Source organism: Leopardus geoffroyi, chromosome C3, assembly GCF_018350155.1.
Source record: "Leopardus geoffroyi isolate Oge1 chromosome C3, O.geoffroyi_Oge1_pat1.0, whole genome shotgun sequence".
Taxonomy (NCBI): Eukaryota; Metazoa; Chordata; class Mammalia; order Carnivora; family Felidae; genus Leopardus; species Leopardus geoffroyi.
Window position 1 is genome coordinate 100,351,570 of NC_059338.1, and position 25,167 is coordinate 100,376,736.

General features: G+C 37.3%; 1 protein-coding gene across 2 annotated transcripts in view; it reads right to left on the reverse strand.

The window, feature by feature from the left end:
- EMC2 (ER membrane protein complex subunit 2) overlaps positions 1–25,167 on the reverse strand; it is a 267,645-nt gene that overhangs the window by 182,594 nt on the left and 59,884 nt on the right. The window contains exons 12-13 of one of the 2 annotated variants that reach the window (XR_006706299.1): positions 18,771–18,891; positions 17,602–17,766 (exon numbers count right to left, since the gene is read on the reverse strand). The gene's annotated coding sequence lies outside the window, so the exon portion shown is untranslated. Of the gene's footprint in view, positions 1–15,696; positions 17,767–18,770; positions 18,892–25,167 lie in introns of those variants that run through there. The other variant, XR_006706298.1, reaches the window with a different exon arrangement.

A 25,167-nucleotide genomic window follows, 5' to 3' on the forward strand; every position in this document is an offset into this window, starting at 1 on the left:
GGTTTGCCTTCCTCTGTTTTTATCTTATTTTTGCTTCCCTTCCCCTAGGTTCATCTGTTTTGTTTCTTAAATTCCACATATGAGTGAAATTATATGATATTTGTCTTTCTCTGACAGACTTATTTCACTTGGCATAATACACTCTAGTTCCATCCACATCATAGTAAATGGCAAGATCTCATTCTTTTCCATAACAGAGTAACATTTCATTGTACGTACATATCACATCTTCTTTATCCATTCATCAGTCAATGGATATTTGGGCTCTTTCCATAATTTGGCTATTGTTGATAGTGCCACCGTAAACATTGGGGTGCACATGTCCCTTTGAATCAACATTTTTGTATCCTTTGGATAAATACCTAGTATGCAATTGCTAGGTTATAAGGTAATTCTATTTTTAATTTTTTATGGAACTTCCATACTGTTTTCCAGAGTGGCTGCACCAGTTTGCATTCCTACCAAGAGTGCAAAAGGGCTCCCCTTTCCCCACAGCCTCACCAACACCTGTTGTTTCCTGTGTTGTTAATTTTAGCCATTCTGACAGGTGTAAGGTGGTATCTCATTGTATTTTTTCTATTTGTATTTCTCTGATGATGAGTGATGTTGTGCATCTTTTCATGTGTTTGTTAGCCATCCAGATGTCTTCTTTGGAAAAGTATCTGTTCATGTCTTCTTCTCATTTCTTCACTGGATTATTTGTTTTTGGGGTGTTGAGTTTGATAAGTTCTGTATATATTTTGGATACTAGCCCTTTATCCAATATGTGATTTGCAAATATCTTCTCCCATTCCATAGGTTGACTTTTAGATTTGTTGATTGTTTCCTTTGCTGTGCAGAAGCTTTTTAATCCTGATGAAGTCTCCCAGTAGTTCATTTTTGCTTTTGTTTCCCTTGCCTCTGGAGACATGTCTAGAAAGAAGTTGCTGTGGCCAAGAACAAAGAGGTTGCTACCTCTTTTCTCCTCTAGGACTTTGTTGGTTTCTTGCCTTACATTTAGGTCTTTCATCCATGTTAAATTTATTTTTGTGTATGGGTAAGAAAGTGTTCAAGGTTCATTCTTCTGCATGTTGCTGTCTAGTTTTCCCAATACCATATGCTGTCTTTTTTCCTAAAGCAGCAGAATGCACATTCTTCTTGAGTGCACATGGAACATTCTCCAGAACAGATCACATGCTGTGTTACAAATCAGCTCTCAAAAAGTACAAAAAGATTGAGATCATACAATGTGTATTGTCAGACCACATGCTATGAAACTTGAAATCAAACACAAGAAAAAATTTGGAAACATCACAAATACTCAGAAGTTAAAGAACATCCCACTAAAGAAAGAATGGGTTGACCAAGATATTACAGAGGAAATTAAAAAGTATATGGAAGCCAATGAAAATGAAAATACGACAGTCCAAAACCTTTGGGATGCAGCAAAGGCAGTCATAAGAGGGAAATATATAGCAATCAAGGCCTCCCTAAAGAAGGAAGGTCTGAAATATACAACCTAACCTTAAACCTAAAGAAGTTGGAAAAACAAAAGCAAATAAAGCCAAAACAGCAAATAAAGCCCTTCCAGGAAAAAAAGGGAAATAATAAAGATTATAGCAGAAATCAATGTTATAGGGAGGAAAAAAACAGTAGGACAGATCAATGAAACTAGCAGTGATTCTTTGAAAAAATTAACAAAATTGATAAACCCCTAGCCAGGTTTATCTTTTTTTTTTTTTTTTTTTTTTTTTAATTTTTTTCAACGTTTATTTATTTTTGGGACAGAGAGAGACAGAGCATGAACGGGGGAGGGGCAGAGAGAGAGGGAGACACAGAATCGGAAACTGGCTCCAGGCTCTGAGCCATCAGCCCAGAGCCTGACGCGGGGCTCGAACTCCGGGACCGCGAGATCGTGACCTGGCTGAAGTCGGACGCTTAACCGACTGCGCCACCCAGGCGCCCCAAGCCAGGTTTATCAAAGAAAAAGGAAAGGACCCAAATAAATAAAATCATAAACGAAAGAGGAGTGATCACAAACAACACTACAGAAATACAAACAATAAGAAAATATTATGAGCAATTATATGCAAACAAATTGGGCAATCTGGAAGAAATGGACAAATTTCTAGAAACATATAAACTCCCAACACTGGAACGGGGAAATAGAAAATTTGAATAGACCCATAACCAGTAGAGAAATTAAATCAGTAATCAAAAATCTCCCAACAGGTGGGTGGAGAGAGGATGGAGACTGGGGAGGGGGGGAGAATACGGGAAAAACACCCCTCCCCAAAAGCAGCTGGAGAGAAAGCAGAAAATTGGAAACAGCCACAGAAACTAAACAAAAAAGGGAGAAAGGAAAAAGGAGAGGGTTTAAATTCCATTAAGAGTGTAAACAAGGGGAGCGCAAAGGCTGCAACTCTGCAGCTGGATACTTGGCAGTGCTCCGGTGGGAAGGGCGAATCCCCAGCAACAGAGTGGGGTCCGGGAGGTTCTCAGGCCACACAGGGAAAAGCGGTTCCACTGCTGGAAGGACATTTGGTAGAGACTGCTGAAGCCACCTGGTCCCAGCAAACCCCAGAAAACAGCCACATTCACTGGTGCTGGAACAAGGTCGTTAAGTGTGAAGCCTGGTACCAGATGTGTGTTGTGATTTTCCATAATCCCTGAAACGCTGCTGCTACACTATCTCGTGAGTTTTACCTAGGGCGGGCTGGCACCTGGCCGCAGTCTCAAGCCACTGGCAGCAGCAGGGTCCAGTGAGTGTTCCTGGGTACAGCCGACATTCAGCCATTGCTCATTCGGCCATTGCTCATTCAGCCATTGCTTGGTGAGATCCTCCCGCAGAGGGGCAGAACGGGTCAAAGCTGCAGTTCCTCAGAAGTAAGGGGCCGGGGAAAACAGCCACATCTGAGACAAAACTCAGGACAGAGGTACGGCCTGGGGCCTGGTCACAGAGAGTAAAAAAGCAGGGAATAAACAAAAGCTGAAGACAGAGGATGGTGCAGGATTGCTAATCTGGGAGAACAGACTGGGTAGCTGCGTGGCACCATTTTCACCGCTCCCGATCATGCGCATATGCACCTACAAGCACCACAACAATCCACCCCAGTAGTCTAGAAGCGCCATCTAGTGGAGAGCGGAGCTATTACACTGAGCCCCGCCCATCTGGGCCAACCTCACTCTTCAAGAACGCAAGTCTCACTGCTGGCTTAGTTTATGGACTATAAAGCACTACATACACTGACTTCTAGGGGAAAACAAAGTAATTTCAGTCCTGCTTCAATCTGTTAACAGGTTCATCTATCCAATTTTCTTTTTTTTTCTTCCTTTTTCTCTTTTATACTTTTCTTTTTCTTGAATACAGAAAGAGAAAATATTCATTTTTCTTCCAATTTTTATTAAAAATATTTTTCTTTAATTTTTATTACTATACTTTTTACTTTTGTGTAAATTTTTTCAAATTCTATTTTACTTTCATAATTTTATTTTAGTCAACTTCAGTGTATTCACCTTTTCAAATTTTCAATTTCCTTTTTTTCTCTTTTTTGTTTACTTTCTTTTTCTTGAATGCAGAAAGGGAAAAACGTCATTTTTACTTTCAATTTCTATTTAAAATATTTTTATTTAATTTTTTACTATACTTTTTGCTTTTATGTGAATTTTTTCAAATCCTATTTTACTTCCACCATTTTATTTTAGTCTACTACAGTGTATTCACTTTCTCAAATTTTCAAATGATTTCCTTTTTTTTTCATTTTTGATCTTTTTATCCTTTTCGTTTTTCTTTTTTCTTGAATACAGAAAAAGGAAAAAATCCTATTATTTTTAATTTTTATTAAAAATATATTTCTTTAATTTTTTCTACTATATTATTTAAATTTTGTGTATATTTTTTCAAATTCTATTTTACCCCATCATCTCATTTTAGTCTACTTCAGTGTATTCATTTTTTCAAATTCTCAAACAATTTCATTTTTATTTTTTCTCCCCCACCCTTTTTTTTTGCTCTAATCTGTCAAACCATTTTCAGCACCCAGACCAAAAAACACCTAGGATCTAGCATCATCTATTTGATTTGTGTGTGTGTGTGTGTGTGTGTGTGTGTGTGTGTGTGTGTTTAATTTTGAAATTTAATATTTTTTTTTTTTAATTTTTTTCAACGTTTATTTATTTTTGGGACAGAGAGAGACAGAGCATGAACGGGGGAGGGGCAGAGAGAGAGGGAGATACAGAATCGGAAACAGGCTCCAGGCTCAGAGCCATCAGCCCAGAGCCTGATGCGGGGCTCGAACTCACGGACCACGAGATCGTGACCTGGCTGAAGTCGGATGCTTAACCGACTGCGCCACCCAGGCGCCCCGAAATTTAATATTTTTTAATTTTAATTTTTTTATTTCAATTTTTCTACCTCATTAGTTCCTTTTCTCCCTTCAAAATGACAAAATGAAGGAATTCACCCCAAAAGAAAGAGTACGAAGAAACGACAGCCAGGGATTTAACCAACACAGATACAAGCAAGATGTCTGAACCAGAATTTAGAATCATGATAATAAGAATACTAGCTGGAGTCGAAAATAGATTAGAATCTCTTTCTGCAGAGATAAAAGAAGTAAAAAATAGCCAGAATGAAATTAAAAATGCTATAACTGAGCTGCGATCACGGATGGATGCAGCAGTAGCAAGGATGGATGAGGCAGAATAGAGAATCAGTGATATAGAAGACAAACTCATAGAGAATAATGAAGCAGACAAAAAGGGAGAGATTAAGGCAAAAGAGCACGATTTAAGAATTGGAGAAATGAGTGACTCATTAACAAGGAACAACATCAGAATCACAGGGGTCCCAGAAGAGGAAGAGAGAGAAATAGGGGTAGAGGGGTTATGTGAGCAAATCGTAGCTTACTTTCCTAACCTGCAGAAAGACACAGACATCAAAATCCAGGAAGTACAGAAGACCCCCCATTAGATTCAACAAAAACCGACCATCAACAAGGCATATCATAGTCAAATTCACGAAATACTCAGGCAAAGAGAGAATCATGAAAGCAGCAAGGAAAAAAAAGTCCCTACCCTACAAGGGAAGACAGATCAGATTTGCAGCAGACCTATCCACAGAAAAATTGGCAGGCCAGAAAGGAGTGGCAGGATATATTCAATGTGCTGAATCAGAAAAACATGCAGTCAAGAATTCTTTATCCAGCAAGGTTGTCATTCAAAATAGAAGGAGAGATAAAAAGTTTCCCAGACAAACAAAAATTAAAGGACTTTGTGACCACTAAACCACCCTGCAAAAAATTTTAAGGGGGACTCTCTGAGGGGAGAAAAGATGAATATGTATGTATGTATGTATGTATATATATATATATATATATATATATATATATATATATATACACCAAAAGCAACAAAGATTAGAAAGGACCAGAGAACACCACCAGAAACTCCAACTCTACAAGTATCATAATGGCAATAAGTTCATATCTTTCAGTACTCACTCTAAATGTCAATGGACTCAATGCTCCAATAAAAAGATATAGGGTAACTGAATGGATAAGAAAACAAGATCCATCTATATGCTGTTTACAAGAGACCCACTTTAGACTTAAAGACACCTTCATTTTGAAAGTAAGGGGATGGAGAACCATCTATTATGCTAATGGTCAACAAAAGAAAGCTGGAGTAGCCATACTTATATCAGACAATCTAGACTTTAAAATAAAGACTGTATCAAGAGATGCAGAAGGGCATTATATCCTAATCAAGGGGTCTATCCACCAAGAAGACCTAACAATTGTAAACATTTATGTGCCAAATGTGGTGGCACCCAAATGTATAAATCAATTAATCACAAATGTAAATAAACTCATCGATAGTAATACCATAACAGTAGGAGACTTCAACACCCCATTCACAGCAATGGACAGACCATCTAATCAAAAAATCAATGAGGAAACAATGGCTTTGAATGACACACTGGACCAGATGGACTTAATAGATATATTCAGAACATTTCATCCTAAAGCAGTAGAATATACATTCTTCTCCAGTGCACATGGAATGTTCTCCAGAATAGACCACATACTTGGACACAAATCAGCCCTAAGTAAGTACAAAAAGATCGAGATCATACCATCATACCATGCATATTTTCAGACTACAACACTATGAAACTCGAAATCAACCACAAGAAAAAATTTGGAAAGGTAACAAATACTTGGAAACTGAAGAACATCCTACTAAGAAATGAATGAGCTAACCAAGAAGTTAAAGAGGAAATTAAAAAGCATATGGAAGCCAATGAAAATGATAACACCACAACCCAAAACCTCTGGGATGCAGCAAAGGTGGTCATAAGAGGAAAGTATATAGCAATCCAGGCCTTCCTAAAGAAGAAAGAAAGATCTCAGATACACAACCTAGCCTTATGCCTTAAGGAGCTGGAAAAAGAACAGCAAATAAAACCCCAAACCAGCAGAATACAGGATAATAAAGATTAGAGCAGAAATTAATGCTATCGAAACCGAAAAAACTGGAGAACAGATCAATGAAACCAGAATCTTGTTCTTTGAAACAATTAACAAATTGATAAACCAATAGCCAGTTTTATCAAAAAGAAAAAGGAAAGGACCCAAAGAAATAAAATCCAGAATGAAAGAGGAGAGATCACAACCAACACAACAGAAATAAAAACAATAACAAGAGAAAATTATGAGCAATTATATGCCAATACAATGGGTAATCTGGAAGAAATGGACAAATTCCTAGACATATACACTACCAAAACTGAAACAGGAAGAAATAGAAAATTTGAACAGACCCATAACCAGTAAGGAAATCGAATTAGAAATCAAAACTCTCCCAAAAAACAGGAGTCCAGGGCCAGATGACTTTCCAGGGGAATTCTACCAAACATTTAAGGAAGAGTTAACACCTATTCTCTTCAAACTGTTCCAAAAAATAGAAATGGAAGGAAAACATTCAAACTCTTTCTATGAAGCCAGCATTACCTTGATTCCAAAACCAGACACAGACCACACTAAAAAGGGGAACTATAGACCAATTTCCCTGATGAACATGGATGCAAAAATCCTCAACAAGATTATAGCCAATCAGATCCAACAATACATTAAAAAAATTATTCACCACGACCAAGCAGGATTTATACCTGGGATGCAGAGCTGGTTCAATATCCACAAAACAATTAACATGATTCAACACATCAATAAAAGAAAGGACAAGAACCATATGATCCTCTCAATAGATGCAGATAAAGCTTTTGACAAAATACAGTATCCTTTTTTGATAAAAAAAATCCTCAAGAGAGTAGGGATAAAAGGAGCATACCTCGAGATCATAAAAGCCATATATGAACGACCCAACGCTAATATCATCCTCAATGGAGAAAAACTGAGAGCTCTCCCCCCTAAGGTCAGGAACAAGACACGGATGTCCACTCTCGCCACAGTTATTCAACATAGTATTGGAAGTCTTAGCCGCAGTATTCAGACATCACAAAGAAATAAAAGGCATCCAAATCGGCCAGGAGGAGATCAAACTTTCACTCTTTGCAGATGACATGATACTCTATATGGAAAACTCAAAAGATTCCACCAAAAAACTGCTAAAACTGATTCATGAATTCAGCAAAGTTGCAGGATATAAAATCAATGCACAGAAGTCGGTTGCATTCCTATACACCAACAATGAAGCAACAGAAAGAGAAATCAGGGAATCAATCCCATTTACAGTTGTACCAAAAACCATAAAATACCTAGGAATAAATCTAACCAAAGAGGTGAAAAATCTATACACTGAAAACTATAGAAAGCTTATGGAAAAAAACTGAAGACGGCACAAAAAAATGGAAAAAGATTCCATGCTCCTGGATAGGAAGTACAAATACTGTTAAAATGTCGATACTACCAAAAGCAATCTACATATTGAATGTAATCTCTATCACAGTAACACCAGCATTCTTTATAGAGCTGGAACAAATAATCCTAAAATTTGTATGGAACCAAAAAGACCCCGAATAGCCAAAGTGATCTTGAAAAAGAAAACCAAAGCAGGAAACATCACAATCCCAGACTTCAAGCTATACTACAAAGCTGTAATCATCAAGACAGTATGGTACTGGCACAAGAACAGACACTGAGATCAATGGAACAGAATAGAGAACCCAGAAGTGGACCCACAAACACATGGCCAACTAATCTTTGGCAAAGCAGGAAAGAATATCCAGTGGAATCAAGACAGTCTCTTCATCAAGTGGTGCTGGGAAAACTGGACAGCAACATGCAGAAGAATGAACCTGGACCACTTTCTTACACCATACACAAAAATAAACTCAAAATGGATGAAAGACCTAAACGTAAGACAGGAAGCCATCAAAGTCCTCAAGGAGAAAGCAGGCAAAAACCTCTTTGATCTTGGCCACAGCAACCTCTTACTCAACACATATCCGGAGGCAAGGGAAACAAAAGCAAAAATGAACTACCGGGACTTCATCAAAATAAAAAATTCTGCACAGCAAAGGAAACAATCAGCAAAACTAAAAGGCAACTGACAGAATGGGAGAAGATATTTGCAAACAACATATCAGATAAAGGGTTAGTATCCAAAATCTATCAAGAACTTATCAAACTCAACACCCCCCAAAAAACAAATAATCCCGTGAAGAAATGGGCAACAGACATGAATTGACACTTCTCCAAAGAAGACATCTAGATGGCCAACTGACACATGAAAAAATGCTCATCACTCATCATCAGGGACAGACAAATCAAAACCACAATGAAATACCACCTCACACCCGTCAGAATGGCTAACATTGACAACTCAGGCAACAACAGATGTTGGCGAGGATGCAGAGAAAGAGGATCTTTTGCATTGTTGGTGGGAATGCAAGCTGGTCCAGCCACTCTGAAAAATAGTATGGAGGTTCCTCAAAAAATTAAAAATAGAACTACCCTATGACCCAGCAATTGCACTACTAGGCATTTATCCACAGGATACAGGTGTGCTGTTTTGAAGGGACACATGCACCCCATGTTTATAGCAGTACTATCAACAATAGCCAGAGTATGAAAAGAGCCCAAATGTCCATCAATGGATGAATGGATAAAGAAGATGTGGTGTATATATACATTGGAGTATTACTCGGCAATCAAAAAGAATGAAATCTTGCCATTTGCAAGTCTGTGGATGGAACTGGAGGGTATTATGCTAAGTGAAATTAGTCAGTCAAAGACAAAAATCATATGAGTTCACTCATATGAGGACTTTAAGAGACAAAACAGATGAACATAAGGGAAGGGAAACAAAAATAATATAAAAACAGGGGGACAAAACAGAAGAGACTCATAAATATGGAGTACAAACTGAAGGTTACTGGAGGGGTTGTGGGAGGGGTATGTGCTAAATGTTTAAGGGGCACTAAGGAATCTACTCCTGAAATCATTGTTGCATTATATGCCAACTAATTTAGATGTAAATTTAAAAAACAAAAAATAAAAAAAAGTCACCCTGTCTCAAATGAGGATCATCTAATTCTAGGATGGGAGATCTGTCCTCCTAAACAGAAAAGCACACCAAAATTTACCAAAACAAGATAGAAAGAAAGCATTCACACCAGAGGTATCAAGTTTGCATTCATAATATATATACATTATACATGTATATATATGTATATATATTATATATATATAATGAATGCAAACTTGATACCATTCATTCATATATATCATATCATATATTCAGATATCATTCATATATATTCATAATATATACATATATATATATATATATATATATATATATATATATCCCAACAAACAAGAGCAAGAGTCCAAGGCTGGATGCCTTCCCAGGGGAATTCTACTAAACATTTAAGGAAAAGTTAATACTTATTCTTTGAAGCTGTTCCAAAAATAGAAATGGAAGAAAACTTCCAACCTCATTATACAAGCCAGGATTACCTTGATTCCAAAACCAGACAAAGACTTCACTAAAAAGGAGAATTACAGACAAATTTCCTGATGAACATGGATGCAAAAATTCTCATGATACTAGCAAATCTATTCCAACAATACATTAAAAGAATTATTCATCAAGATCAAGTGGGAGTATTTCTGGGCTGCAGGGGTGATTCAGTATCTATAAATCAATCAATATGATACATCACATTAATAAAAGAAAGGATAAGAACCATATGATCTTCTCAATAGATGCAGAAAAAGCATTTCACAAAATACAGCATCCTTCTTTATAAAAATCCTCAAGAAAGTAGAGATAGAAAAAACCCTCAACATCATGAAGGCCATATATGAAAGACCCACAGCTAATAATCATCCTAAATGGGGAAAAACTGAGAGCTTTCTCCCTAAGGTCAGGAACATGACAGGGATGTCCACTCTCACCACTGTTGTTCAGCATAGTACTGGAAGTCCTGGCCTCAGTGATCAGAACAAAAAGAAATAAAAGGCATACAAATCAGCAAGAAAGAAGTCAAACTTTCACTCTTCACAGACGACATTATATTCTTTGTGGAATACCCTAAAGACTCCACCAAAAAACTTCTAGAACTGATCCATGAATTCAGCAAAGTCGCAGGATATAAAATCAAAGTACAGAAATCAGTTGCATTGCTATACACCAATAATGAAGCAGCAGAAAGAGAAATCAAGGAATCAATCCCATTTGCAATGTGCCAAAAACCGTAAGATACCTAAGGATAAACCTAACCAAAGAGGTAAAAGATCTGTATGCTGAAAACTACAGAAAACTTATGAAAGAAACTGAAAAAGACACAAAGAAATGGAAAATCATCCCATGCTCATTGATTGGAAGAATACTGCTAAACTGTCAAAACTACCCAAAGCAATCTACGCATTTAATGCAATCCCTATCAAAATAACACAAGCATTCTCCACAGAGCTAGAACAAACAATTCTAAAATTTGTATGAAACCAGAAATGACCCTGCGTAGCCAAAGTAATGTTGAAAAAGAAAACCAAAGCTGGACGCATCACAATTCTAAACTTCAAGCTGTATTACAAAGCTGTAATTATCAAGACAGTAGGGTACTGGCACAAAAACAGACACAGAGATCAATGAAGCAAGATAAAGAACCCAGAAATGGATCAACAAATGTATGGCCAACTAATCTTCAACAAAGCAGGAAAGAATATTCATTGACTTTTTAAATTCATAAATGTGTGCTGGTTCTCTTCAGACATCTCTGAATTAGAGAGATGGACTGCTGAGGAGGAAAAAGCATGAGCTTTATTGTAGATCTTGCTTTGAATCATTATTCCACCATTTACTGGGTCACTGTGGGCAAATTATTTCTTTCTGAGCTGCAACTTCCTCATTCTAAATAGGTTAGGATTACTACATGAAATGAGATACAGCATATAAAGTTATTCGTTCAATGGTGATTGCTCTGCAATTGTTATACTTCCTTTGTCTTCATCCTCTATTTTTTCTTCTCCCACCCCCCAAATTTTATTTAATTTTAATTTTTTTTAATTTTATTATTTGAGTATAGTTAACATTCAGTGTTATTTAGTTTCAGATGTACAACACAGTGATTCAACAATTCTATTTAGTTACTTAATGCTCACCATGATAAGTGTAGTCACCATCTGTCACCATATGTTATTACAACATTATTGATTATATTCCTTATGTTGTACTTTTCATCTCTGTGACTTATTTATTTTATAACTGGAAGTTTGTGCCTCTTAATCTCCTTCACTTACTTTGTCAACCCCCCACCCCTTTCCTTGAGTTTCTTTAGCAACCACCAGTTTGTTCTTTAGAGTATTTATGACACAAATCAAAACCACAATGAGATCACCTCACAACAGTCAGAATGACTAGTATCAAAAGGACAAGAAATAACAAGTGTCAGCAAGGATATGGAGAAAAGGGAATCTTTGTGCACTGTTGCTGGAGAATGCAAACTGGTGCAACTACTATGGAAAACAGTATGGAATTTCCTCCAAAGGTTAAAAATAGAAATAGCAGAAGACTGAGTAATGCTACTCCTGGGTATTTATCCATCCCCCAAATTTTAATAAGCCTTCAGTCCCTAACTTTCTGCTCTCCTCTCTCTATATTCTCTCTTTTCCATAAGAATTACATGGAAATCCATGCTTATATTATTTCCTGTTCAGCCATTTCCCAAATATTCAAGTTTATGATATTAAACATAACGGTGTCCATTTCAGTATCTACTTTTAAAAATGTAAATAATAATTATTTTTTAAATATCCATCTAAAATTGAACAATTTGAAGAGCCTGGGAGGGCATGTGCTGGAGAATGAATAGTGATTATCAGAAATCAGAGGAAAGTCCTCCAGATATAGTGACTGTCATTTGTTTTATAACTCAGCAGAGCACTGCAGATCATCATGAAGGTAGTACTCATTACTTAGTTTTGAATCATCTATTTTTGGTCCTTTATTACCTAATTTATACTCACAATTAGTCACTGGTTAAAGAAAGATGAGACACAAGAAAGTGCCTGAATACATATTAAGACATACTAATAAATACAAACATGATAAATGTCTTCAAATGATCTCCTTCAGATCTATTCAATCTGTCTGATAGAAATTTTTTCAAAATGCATCAGTATTTCTTGTACCTCAGAAAGCAGTGCTAATAAAATAAACTATAATGACTGGTATTTCCAATTTGCCTTTATTTCATCCAGGAATATAAACTACTAACATCTATGACACATTTGTTTGGGTATACTAATAAGTAACAACCTAATTACAAAAATGTTTTGGTAAACCACTTCATTACACACCAAAGAAAAGCTGGAAGATAATTTTCAAAACTCCTAAGTTTAAAAATCATATATTATTGTGAAAATGATCACTCATTCATTAAGGTTAGGAATAATCAGTAGTGCCTACATCACTACTATGATGTACAACAATCACTACCTACATCAGTAGTGACCAAAGTGTATTTGTCAGAATGGTACTTGTGTGGAATTTTTTAATTTTAAGAATAACACCTTTATTGTTTTAGGGAAAAAAAGATGCACATTTACTTTAGAAAGGTACCTGAGTGGCTCAGTCAGATAAGTGTCTCTTAATTTCGGCTCAGGTCATCATCTCATGGTTCATGGGACTGAGCCTGGAGTTAGACTCTGGGCTGCCCACCTAGAGCTTACCTAGAATTCTCTCTCTCCCTCTCTCTCTGCCCTTCACCTGGCACACATGCTCTCTCTTTCTCTCTCTCAAAATAAATAGATAAACTTTAAAAAAATACAGTGAAAAGTGCCAGGAAGAAACTAAACAAGACCACCAATATTCCATCACCCAAAAATAATCATTGCCAACTTTTATTGAACATCTTTACAAATGTGTACACTATGCAGATGAGTACTTCAGATGGGCAGGTATATATATAATTTCAGAAAAAAAACAATCATGATTATTTTTAATTTTTTAAATAAATGGAAGGCATTACTGAAAGTCAGGTAAAAGTTTAACCTCCACAGAGGATATGGTTACTAAATAAAAGCACCCTCTAAAGGTAAGAAAGAAATTATAAAAAAATCTTTGCCATCACTTTTGAAGCGATGTGCTTTACCTTTAAACTGCCTCCTTGCAATGAAAGATTAGAGTTATCACATTTTTCCTTGTATCTAATCTCCACCTTACCCTAATTTTTATTATATTTTTCTCTTTAGATCATCAAAGCTTACATTTATACTTTGTTCATTTATATTTTATAATAATCGTCAGTTGCTTTAGTTCTATATTTTTAAAATAAGAATAAACATTCTACACCACAAGTATTTAAGATTAGATGAGAATTACATAGAAATACCTTATAAATTGTAAAGTGCTAGAAAAAAATATTTGTCCTAAAAATTAATACTTCCCATCATTCTTTCTCTGTACTTATGTTTCAAAATTCTCATCCTAGAGAAAAAGGTTTACTCAACTCACTTTACCTCTAGAAAGTTATTCTCTCCTAGCCTGATGCATAAATTGTTGCCCCTACCTCAAATCTAAACTTTCATCCAACTTTCAGTATCAAGACCAAGTCTTTCCCCTTCCCCAAGATCTACAGAACTTTCAACCTGCAGGGACGTCTTCATCTAAAGCTGTATAACACTAACATATTATATCACTAGGCAATAAGAATTACTCTTATATTGTCTCACAGGACAGTTATTTGATGCTTATACTAATAGAGTTTTAATTCCTACATGCTGTCTTTCAAACTAAACTGTAAGTGCCTTAAGGGCAAGATCTCAGTATTAGATTTTTGTCTCCATGTGCCTTCTGTTTTATATATACTGGCAAAACCAGTGCTTCCAGAGACCAGGGAATAATTCTGCAACACAGTTGGAAGTATACACAAGATTTTAAGTTAACTTACTAGATATTTAACTAAACTTTGCCTCAGAAATGGCCAGTATTCAAAAAATAAAATGAAATACATAAATTACAATGAACATAACCTATAAATCTTCAAATTACAATGAATATAAATTGTCAACATTAAGGAGTTAATTATCGGTTTTTTTGCATTAAGAATCACTATTAGAAGGTGCTTCTGTGTTTTTAATATTAAAAAGGTACTTCTTGGGATACCTAAAAATCTTTATGAACATCAAACATCACAGATTTATGTGGTAGTTGTAGATGGGTTTACAACAGTGGCTTGTGAGCAAAATGGGTTCTGACTCTAATATATACATGGAAGTTGTTTTTAAAAAGAAATCCCAGATATTAATGAGTTTACTTTTATTTTCTATTCTATTTACCTTATAAAAATTGAGGGAAGAACTTCTTTAATCAGTTCATTTAGATTTTCACTTGTTTTAAGTAAATAAAGTCTTATACAATACTATAAATAATAATGATGATTTTTCTTTGACCAAAATATACAAAAATAAGCATTATTCTACTTAAGCTAATTTCCTGTATTAAAATTCTACTCATGTCAGGGCACCTGGGTGGCTCAGTCAGTTGAGCATCTGACTTGTGAATTTGGCTCAGGTCACAATCTCATAGTTTCATGAGTTCGAGCCCCACATCAGGCTCTGAGCTGACAGAGTGGAGCCTGCTTTTGATTCACCCTCTCTCTCTGCCCCTCTCTTGCTTGCACTTTCTCTCTAAATAAATAAATAAACAAAAAAATATTTAAAAAGAAAAGTACCATGTCAACTGACAAGATATAATATTTAGTTTTTAACTTTTGGATTTTAGTATTATTATACAAGTTTATTATAATGCAGGTATAGTCAGTTATAGGTAGTGTAATCACGGCACACAACAGAAGTTACATGTGGTGTTCTTGCAATATATGGGTCCATGTAATAAGAAGCTACTGCTTCACTGCCAAGAAGTCAAGTTTAATTTGCTTTCTTTTTCTCTCCCTTTTCAACTGGCCAAAATACAAGTTCCACTGCAAATGCAACAACCAGCAAACACAGATGCCATCATAAATACCTAATGCTGCCAACCAGGAAACCCCACATTGACAAATAACAGAATTCCCCATAGCAACTGGAAGATGTTCTGGTCAGCAGAAAGTCTGAAAGCTATATTGTAAATAAAATGCAAGCATCCTATATAACTTAAATATAAGTCTGTTTGTTTTTTACCACTGACATTAACTATTTACTATTACTCAATAGGTAATTTCATGGTAACTCATATTCTTAGTGGGTTGAGAAATTTTTATAAACCTTTCATTCTGCAGTTTTTAATACATAACTGCTATCAAGGAGGTCCAGCTGTGCCTTAAGTAAAATTCACCATACTCAGTTAAAAAAAAAAAAAACACTACACTACTAATTAAATTCATAGTCTGATAACTTAATTTGAATGTTAAACTTTAGCAACTGTGTGACACTCTTCACCAACATCAGTTGGCTTGGAGACAAAATATGAAATTGGCAAATATTTATAAGCATCCACTGTGGCAACAATATATGTCAGATGCTATAGGGAAAGGAAATTGAAGACTAGACCTCAACTCTGCAGAAATTTTTCTGACAGTTTGTAGAAATCACTTATATAGGACACTAAAAAATCAAAGCAGTATTTCATCATAAAATCTTGTCCTTTGTGAGATCTTGTAAGAAACATCATTTGCTCAACAATTTCTCTAAATTCTGAACTTCCCAAAGCAAAAATTCCAAGCATTGCATATCAACAGATACAAAACTAGAAAATAGAGTTGAGATAAGACAGAGGTTCATGATCTCTCCCAAAGCTTTGGTTTTAAGTCCAAAATATTTTGTGTTGAATTTTATAAAATCTTTCCTCATCATATTCACTATGAAATGTCAGGGTTGAAAAGTGACATCACCAAGATGGCACAGTAGGAGACCCCAGATTCCATCTCCCCACAAAGATCAACAATAGTCAGCTGTCTATGAAAAAAATCAGCTCTGGGAAAGATCAGAAGTTCACTTAAGAAATTGAACAACACAGTAGAAGGAAAAACTTGAGAATAACTACACAAAAAGGAGAGAAAGAAGATCTTCATTTGGCCAGCCTCATCTCCTCAGGCTGGCACTGCTCCTTGCTACCAGGGAACTCACCAGCAAGAAAAAGTTCCCCTCACTGGGAAAGGGAGAACAGGGTGAGTGATCAGCTTCTGCAGCCTTTCAGGGCACTGCACGAAGAATCCACTTCAGCTTCACCCACCTAGACACGAGCAGAGCTGAAATGTACAGCTATGGCTAGGAAAAAGGAAGAAGGGCAGGGGCTAGCAATATCGGCCGCACAGTGGGAGTGACCATGGTTCCTAGTGACCTCCTCTGCAAAGGACCTCAGGAGTTTTTGCAACTGAGGAAACCAGCACAGCCACACACACTCCCTGCAGATTTCACTGGTTTTCACCCCACAGGTTTTCATGTTCACAGAAGCCAGATACCTGAGTTCTTCTCTCCACTTTCCCATTCCCTCCCTACTAGAGCCTGGGACCCACACCAGTACCCTGCTGTGGCCTCTACTGCTGCGTGATTCCAAGATGCCAACCTAGACCACCATGGCTGATCCCCATAACCATGCAAACACTCAGGGCTGGCTCTTCCAGCTGTGCACCTGCACACTTCCAGCCTGACTCCCATCACCAGCCTCCACTGCAATGCACACACAACAGTCAAGAACCTACAGTCACAGGAGTTCCCTTTGACAGCCAGGGGCCCCACAACTGCCAGTGCATCCACATTTGTCCTTGGCCTTTGCGGTTTCCCCTGGCCCCGGACACTGTGCATGTGTCTGCAACCAGCCCCTGTCACTACACTAGAGCCTGCAGTTGACCCTCAGAGCCAAATGTGGGTACACCACTAGCTCTAACTACTACCACTATCTGCTCCAGTCCCTAGCCACTAGAGCTGAGAGTGCTGCTGAGGAACCAGAAGCCTTTGCAGCCTTTGTAGATTCCCCACATTGTTCATCAAGAATCACACGGTTGTTATGGGCTCTAGCAGGCTAAGCCATTGAGAAAGCATGCCCCACAGGGCTCAGAGCCACCACACATACCTGCATTTGGTGCCCCAAACCAATAGATCCCACATCACATTCCAGCATGGTCCCCCAACACAGGTGAAGGTCTTTCCTTACCAAAGTCAGTCCATAAAGTCTGGAAGAGGTGACTCCTTCCTCAAACGTACAGACACGTATGCAAGACTACTGGAATCATGAAGAATCACGGCAACATGACACCATCAAAGGAACACAGTAAATTTCCCATAAATGATGTCAAAGAAATGAAGATTCAGGAATTGCCTGGTAAAGAATTCAAAATAATTGTTACAAAGATGCTCAGAAAGCTACAAAAGAATATAGACAATTAATAAAATAACATAAAAACAAAATGATAAATTTCAACAAAGAGATAGAAAATATAAAAAATAATCAGAGAGAAATTTTGAAACTGTAGAATACAATGACTGCACTGAGGAAGTCAGTAAGAGCTTCAACAGAAAACTGTTGAACTGTAACAACCTAGCAAATGAAATAAACAGTGAGCTCAAAGACAAATCATTTGAAATTATCCAGTCATATAAGGAAAAAGAATCAAAAAGAATGAAGAAAGCCTACAAGATTATGAAACACCATTAAGAGAAACAATTTATGCACCAATGAAGTCCCAGAAGGAGAAAAGAGGGAGAAAGGGGTAGAATGCTTATGTAAAGAAATAATGTCTGAGAACTTCCTAAACCTGGAGACAGATTAGACATCAAAATCATGAATCTAATAGGTCACCCCAAATTTCAATCTAAAACAATCCTCTCAATACACCACCAAATCAAATATATCTAAAATCAATCTAAAACAATCCTCTCAATACACATCCAAATCAAATATATCTAAAATCAAAGACAAAGAGGGGCTCCTGGGTGGCTCGGTCGGTTGAGCGTCCTTCTCCGGCTCAGGTCATGATCTCCCAATTCGTGGGTTCGAGTTCTGCGTTGGGCTCTCTGCTGATGCCACGGAGCCTGGAGCCTGCTTTGGATTCTGTGTCTCCCTCTGCTTCTACCCCTCCTTCACTCACAATCTGTCTGTCTCTCTCTCTCTCTCTCTCAAAAATAAATAAATATTAAAAAAAATGTTTAATCAAAGACAAAGAGAATTTTAAAGGCATAGGAGGAAATAAATTTCCCTCATGCAAGGGAATCCCTACTAGGTTATCAGTGGTTTTCTCATCAGAGAACTTGCAGACCAGGTGAGAGTGAGAAGACATATTCAAAGTGCTAAAAGGTAAAAACTGCCAGCCAAGAATACTTTACCTGGTAAAGTTGTCCTTCAGAAATGAAGGCTAAATAAACACCTTTCCCAACAAACAAAAGCTTCAGGGATTCATCACCACCAAAACTGCCTTCTATGAAAAGCTGAAAGGAGTTCTTCAAGCTGAAACAAAAGGACACTAGTAAGTAATATGAAAACGCACAAAAATATATAATAAATTGGTAAAAGTAAATGCATAGCCAGATTCAAAATACTCTAATACTGGAATATGATGGTGTAGTTAACAACTTAAAAATATGATAAAGGTTAAAGAAAAAAGTATTAAATATAGCTACAGGTACAAAAACTTGTTAATAAACAATACAAAAATATGTAAATTGTGACATGAAAATATATGTGAGAGAAAGGAGGAAAAGTGTGCAGTTTTTACATACAAACTAAGTTAAGTTGCTATCAGCTTAACATTGACTATTAAATCTATAAGATGTTTTATGTAAGCCCCAGGATAAGCACAAAAGAGAAACCTACAGTAGACACATACAACATAAAAAGATGGGAATCAAATTACACCACTACAGAAAAGCATCAATTCACAAAGGAAGATAACAAGAGAAGAAAGAAACAAAGGAACTACAAAGAGCCAGAAAAAAAAAAAATTAAATTAAATTTAAAAAGATGGCAATAGTAAGTCATTATCTTCTATAATTTCTTTAAATGTAAATGAATTAAATTCTCCAATCAAAAGGCACAGGGTAGATAAATGAATTAAATAAATAAATAAATAAATAAATAAATAAATAAATAATTTTAAAAAGACCCAACTATATGATTCCTACAAGAGACACAATTCAACTTCAAGGACACACAGAAACTCAAAGTGAAAGGATAAGAAAAGATAATTTCATGCAAAAGGAACCCAAAAAAGAGCAGGGATAGCTTTAAAATCAAAACAGACTTTAAATCAAAATATGTAACAGGAAACCAAGAAGGTTATTATGTAATGATAAAAGGGTTCATTCATCAAGAATATATAACAATTATAAATATATATGTACCCTACATCAGAGCACCTAAATATAAGCAAATACTAACAGATCTGAAAGGAATAATAAATAAGAATACAATAATAGGGGACTTCAATATCCCACTTTCAACAATGGGTAGATCATGCAGACAAAATATTAATAAGAAAACAGTGAACTTAAATTGTACTTTAGACCAAACAAACATAACAGAAATATACAGAACATTCCATCCAACAATATCAGAATACATGTTATTTTCAAGTGCACATGGAACATTCTCCAGGATAGATCTATAGGTTAGGTCACAAAACAAATCTCAGAAAATTTAAAAGACTGAAATCATACCAAGAAGCCTTTCCAAACACAGTTAAATGAAACTAGAAATAAGTAACAGAAAAAAAGGCTGGAAAATTCACAAATACATGAAAATTAAACACACTACTGAAAAACCAATGGGTCAAAGATAAAATCAAGGAGAAACTAGAAAATATCTTCAAACAAATGATATTGGAAACATATCAAAATGTATGGGATACAGCAAAAGCAATGCTAAGAGGAAATTTTATAGCAATAAGTGCTTAAATTAAAGAGAAATATCTCAAATAAATAGCTTAACTTTACACCTTAAGGAACTAGAGAAAGTTAGAATAAACTAAGCCCAAAATTAGCAGAAGTGAGAAGATAGCAAAGATCGGTACAGAAATGGAAGATCAATAGAGAAAGGGTATAGAGAATAGAAAATAGAAATAGAGAAATGAAATAGAGAACAGAAAAATAATTTTAAAAATCAACAAAATTAAGAGTAGGTTTTGTGAAAAGATAAACAAAATTCACAAACCTGTAGGTAAGCTTACCAAGAAAAAGTGGGGAGGACTCAAATAAATAAAATCATAAGTGAAAGAAGAGACATTACAACTGATACCAGAGAAATATAAAGAAGCATAAGAGACCACCATCGACAATCACATACCAACAAATGGGACAACCTAGAAGAAATGGATAAATTCCTAGAACTACACAACCTACCAAAACTGAATCATGACTGGAAAATAGGAACAGATCAATTACTATTAAAGAGACTGATTCAGTAATCCAAAACCTTCCAACACAAAGAAAAGTCCAGGACCAGATGGCTTCACTGATGAATTCTATAAAACATTTAAATAATTAATCCTGACCTTCTTAAACTCTTCCAAAAATTTGAAGGCGAGAGGACATTCCCAAACTTATTTTACAAGGCCAGCATTATTTTGATTTCAAAGCCAGATAAGGACACCACAAGACAAGAAAACTACAGGCCAATATCTCTGATGAATATACATGCAGAAATTCTTAACAAAATATTAGCAACTGAATTAAAAAAACGTGTTAAAAGGACCATACAGGAAGGAGGGGCCAACATGGTGGAGAAGTAGGGGGATCCAAAGTTCCCTTGTCTCTCAAACAAAGCAGCATGGAAGCTAAAGGACTTTGAATTCCAAGAGTCCAGGAGACAAAGAGACAGTCACTTCCAGAGCCCCACCGGGACAACCTGATGAGCCATACGTGTGTGACTGCCAACTGGGAGAGATAAAATAAACGGAGGGAAAGGATCCCCTTCTGCAGAGAGACAAAGGGAAGAGAAAGAGAGGGTGGGGAAGCATAGGACTGTATCTGGACAAGAGAAAAACCTCAGACCAGGAGGGAGAAAGATCCAATCTCTAACTGAGGGGCTTTCTCAGGACTGGGGCCAGCTGCCCGGATCGCACACCTGGGGAGGAGGGAGCCAGTCCAGGGCTCTGTGGCTAGGTCAGGGGCACAGTCCACAATAGTAGAAAGCAATCACCTCCCTGGAGTGCTGTGGGGCAGGACAAAGCCAGCTTGTGCCTGCCAGCCAGGAACCACATATGGGGTTGCACAGAGTGGCGCTTCCCCAGTACTGGGGTGTACAGAGTGAGAGTTTAAGTCCCAGCCAAGCACCAGGGCATGGGAGTCCATGGAGCAGGACAAACCACCTCATTTGAGCCCATGGCACAGTGAGGATGGCTCCAATAGAGTTGTTTGGGACACCTGGCCCATGGAGTAGAGACTGGGGTGTCGCCATTTTTCTCCCCACAACCACCAAGGTGGGGCTTCAGGGATCTGACCTCAGGGCCCACAGTGAAAGCGGGACCCACCCACACCAAACCCCACCCTTCCACACATGGTAACTGTGTATCAACAGGAGCAGGATTAACAATGAGGAATCAGACAGCCCCTTCTCCAGACCAGTGCTTTTGCATTGCCTGGTTTCATTCTTGGACAATTCTTATTATATATTCTTCCTTACTTTTCTCCTTCTTATCTCTTCCCTCCTCCAGTCTGGTTACTCTGGTTGTTGGTTTGTTTAAGCAGACATATTTAATCCATTCTCTTGATACATGATCCCCACCTCCTTCTTTATTCTCCTTTCCCTCTCTAGATTAAGCCATATAGATTCTCTGTCTGGAAAATATTATTTTCTTTTCTTTCTCCCCACCTCCTTCTTTATTTTCCTTTCTCTCTCTTTGGATTAAGCAGTATAGTTTCTCTGTTTGGTCACTTTTTATATTTTCTTTTTCCCCCACCCCTGTCATTTCTCTCTTTGTATGGGATAGGGCTTCTTCCATCAGCACTGCCTCCACCCTGTTGTTTAACTGTACTGCTGTTTCTGGTTTTTTGTTTTTGGGTTTTTTTTTTTTTTTTGCGTGTTTTTGTTTTCTGTTTGTTTTTTGTTTGTTTGTTTTCCTTTCCAGGGCTACTTCAGTGCACACCTACTGGAGGGTTCAAAACATCACTACGAGTAGGGAGATAAAGTAACCAAAGTCACAACAACAGAGAGCAAGTAACACTCCAGAAAGCACCTCCTGAAGGGCCAGGCCCTGGACAATGTATGACCCCTCTTTAACATAGTAGTGCTTATCGGTGCAGGGCACATAACAAGCTTTGAAAACACATAAAGGACAGAAAACTAGCCAAAATGATGAAACGGAAGAATTCTCAAAAGAAATTCCAGGAAGAAATGACAGCTAAAGAATTGCTCAAAACAGATACGAACGATATAACTGAACATAAGTTTAGAATAATGGTCATAGGATTAATTGCTGGACTTAAAAAAAAGCATAGAAGACAGCAGAGAATCTATTGCTGCAGAAATCAAGGAACTAAAACATAGTCATGATGAATTTAAAAATGCTGTAAATGAGGTGCAAATAAACTAGAGGCGGTAACAGCCAGAATTGAAGAGACAGAGGAGAGAGTAGGTGAAATAGAAGATAAAATTATGGAAAAAGATGAAGCAGAGAAAAAGAGAGCTAAAAAACTTCTGGATCACAAGAGGAGAATTAGAGAATTAAAAGACTCAATGAAACAATAATAACCATATCATAGGAGTTCAAGAAGAAGGAGAGAAAGGGGCCGAAGGTGTGCTTAAACAAATCATAGCTGAGAACTTCCCCAATCTGGGGAAAGAAACAGACATTGAAATCCAGGAGATACAGGGAACTCCCTTCAGATGTAACTTGAATTGATCTTCTGCATGGCATATTGTAGTGAAACCGGCAAAATACAAAGATAGAGAATTGTGAAAACAGCTAGGGATAAACAGGCCTTAACCTACAAGGGTAGACACATAAAGGTAGGACCAGACCTATCTACTGAAACTTGGCAGGCCAGAACGGTGTGGCAGGAAATTTTCAATGTGATGAACAGGATCACAAATGTGCACCCAAGAATCCTTTATCCAGCAAGCCTGTCATTCAGAATAGAAGGAGAGATAAAGGTTTTTCCCAAATAAACAAAAACTGAAGGAATTCATCACCACTAAACCAGCCCTACGAGAGATCCTAAGGGGTACTGTGTGAGTGTTGCAAAGACCACAAAGGACCAGCGACATCACTACAAGCATGAAAACTACAGATAGCACAATGACTCTAAACCCATATGTTTCAATACACATAGACCAATGGAATAGAATAGAGAACCCGGGGGGCGCCTGGGTGGCGCAGTCGGTTGAGCATCCGACTTCAGCCAGGTCACAATCTCGCGGTCCGTGGGTTCGAGCCCCGCGTCAGGCTCTGGGCTGATGGCTCAGAGCCTGGAGCCTGTTTCCGATTCTGTGTCTCCCTCTCTCTCTGCCTCTCCCCCGTTCATGCTCTGTCTCTCTCTGTCCCCCAAAAAATAAACATTGAAAAAAAAATTAAAAAAAAAAAAAAAGAATAGAGAACCCGGAATTGGACCCACAAATGTCTGGCCAACTAATCTTTGACAAAGCAGGAAGGAGCATCCAATGGAAAAAAGACAGTCTCTTTAACAAATGGTGCTGGGAGAACTGGACAGCAACATGCAAAAGAATGAAACTAGACCACCTTCTTACACCATACACAAATAAACTCAAAATGGACGAAAGACCTAAATGTGAGGCAAGAAACCATCAAAACCCTAGAGGAGAAAGCAGGCAACAACCTCTTTGACCTCAGCTGTAGTAATTTCTTACTTGACACATCTCCAACAGCAAGGGAATTAAAAGCAAAAATGAACTATTGAGACCTCATCAAGATAAAAAGCTTCTGCACTCCAAAGGAAGCAATCAACAAAACTAAAAGGCAACCGACGTAACGGGAAAAGATATTTGCAAATGACATATCAGATAAAGGCTAGTATCTAAAATCTATAAAGAACTTACCAAACTCAACACCCAAAAAACAAATAATCCAGTGAAGAAATGGGCAGAAGACATGAATAGACACTTTTCCAAAAAAGACATCCACATGGCCAACAGACACATGAAAAGATGCTCAATGTCACTCATCATCAGGGAAATACAAACCAAAGCCACACTCAAATACCACATCACACCAGTCACAGTGGCTGAAATGAACAAATCAGGAGACTATAAATGCTGGCAAGGATGTGGAGAAATGGGAACCCTCTTGCACTGTTGGTGGGAATGCAAACTGGTGCAGCCACTCTAGAAAACAGTGTGGAGGTTCCTCAAAATATTAAAAATAGAACTACCCTATGACCCAGCAATAGCACTACTAGGAATTTACCCAAGGGATACAGGAATGCTGATGCATAGGGACACTTGTACCCCAATGTTTATAGCAGCACTTTCAACAATAACCAAATAATGGAAAGAGCCTAAATGTCCACCAACTGTTGAATGCATAAAGAAGATGTGGTTTATATATACAATGGAATACTACTTGGCAATGAGAAAGAATGAAATCTGGCCATTTACAGCAATGTGGATGGAACTGGAGGGTATTATGCTGAGTGAAATAAGTCAGTCAGAGAAGGACAAATATCATATGTTTTCACTTATATGTGGATCTTGAGAAACTTAAAAGAAGACCATGGGGGAAGGGAAGGGGGAAAAATAGTTACAAATAGAGAGGGAGGGAGGCAAACCACA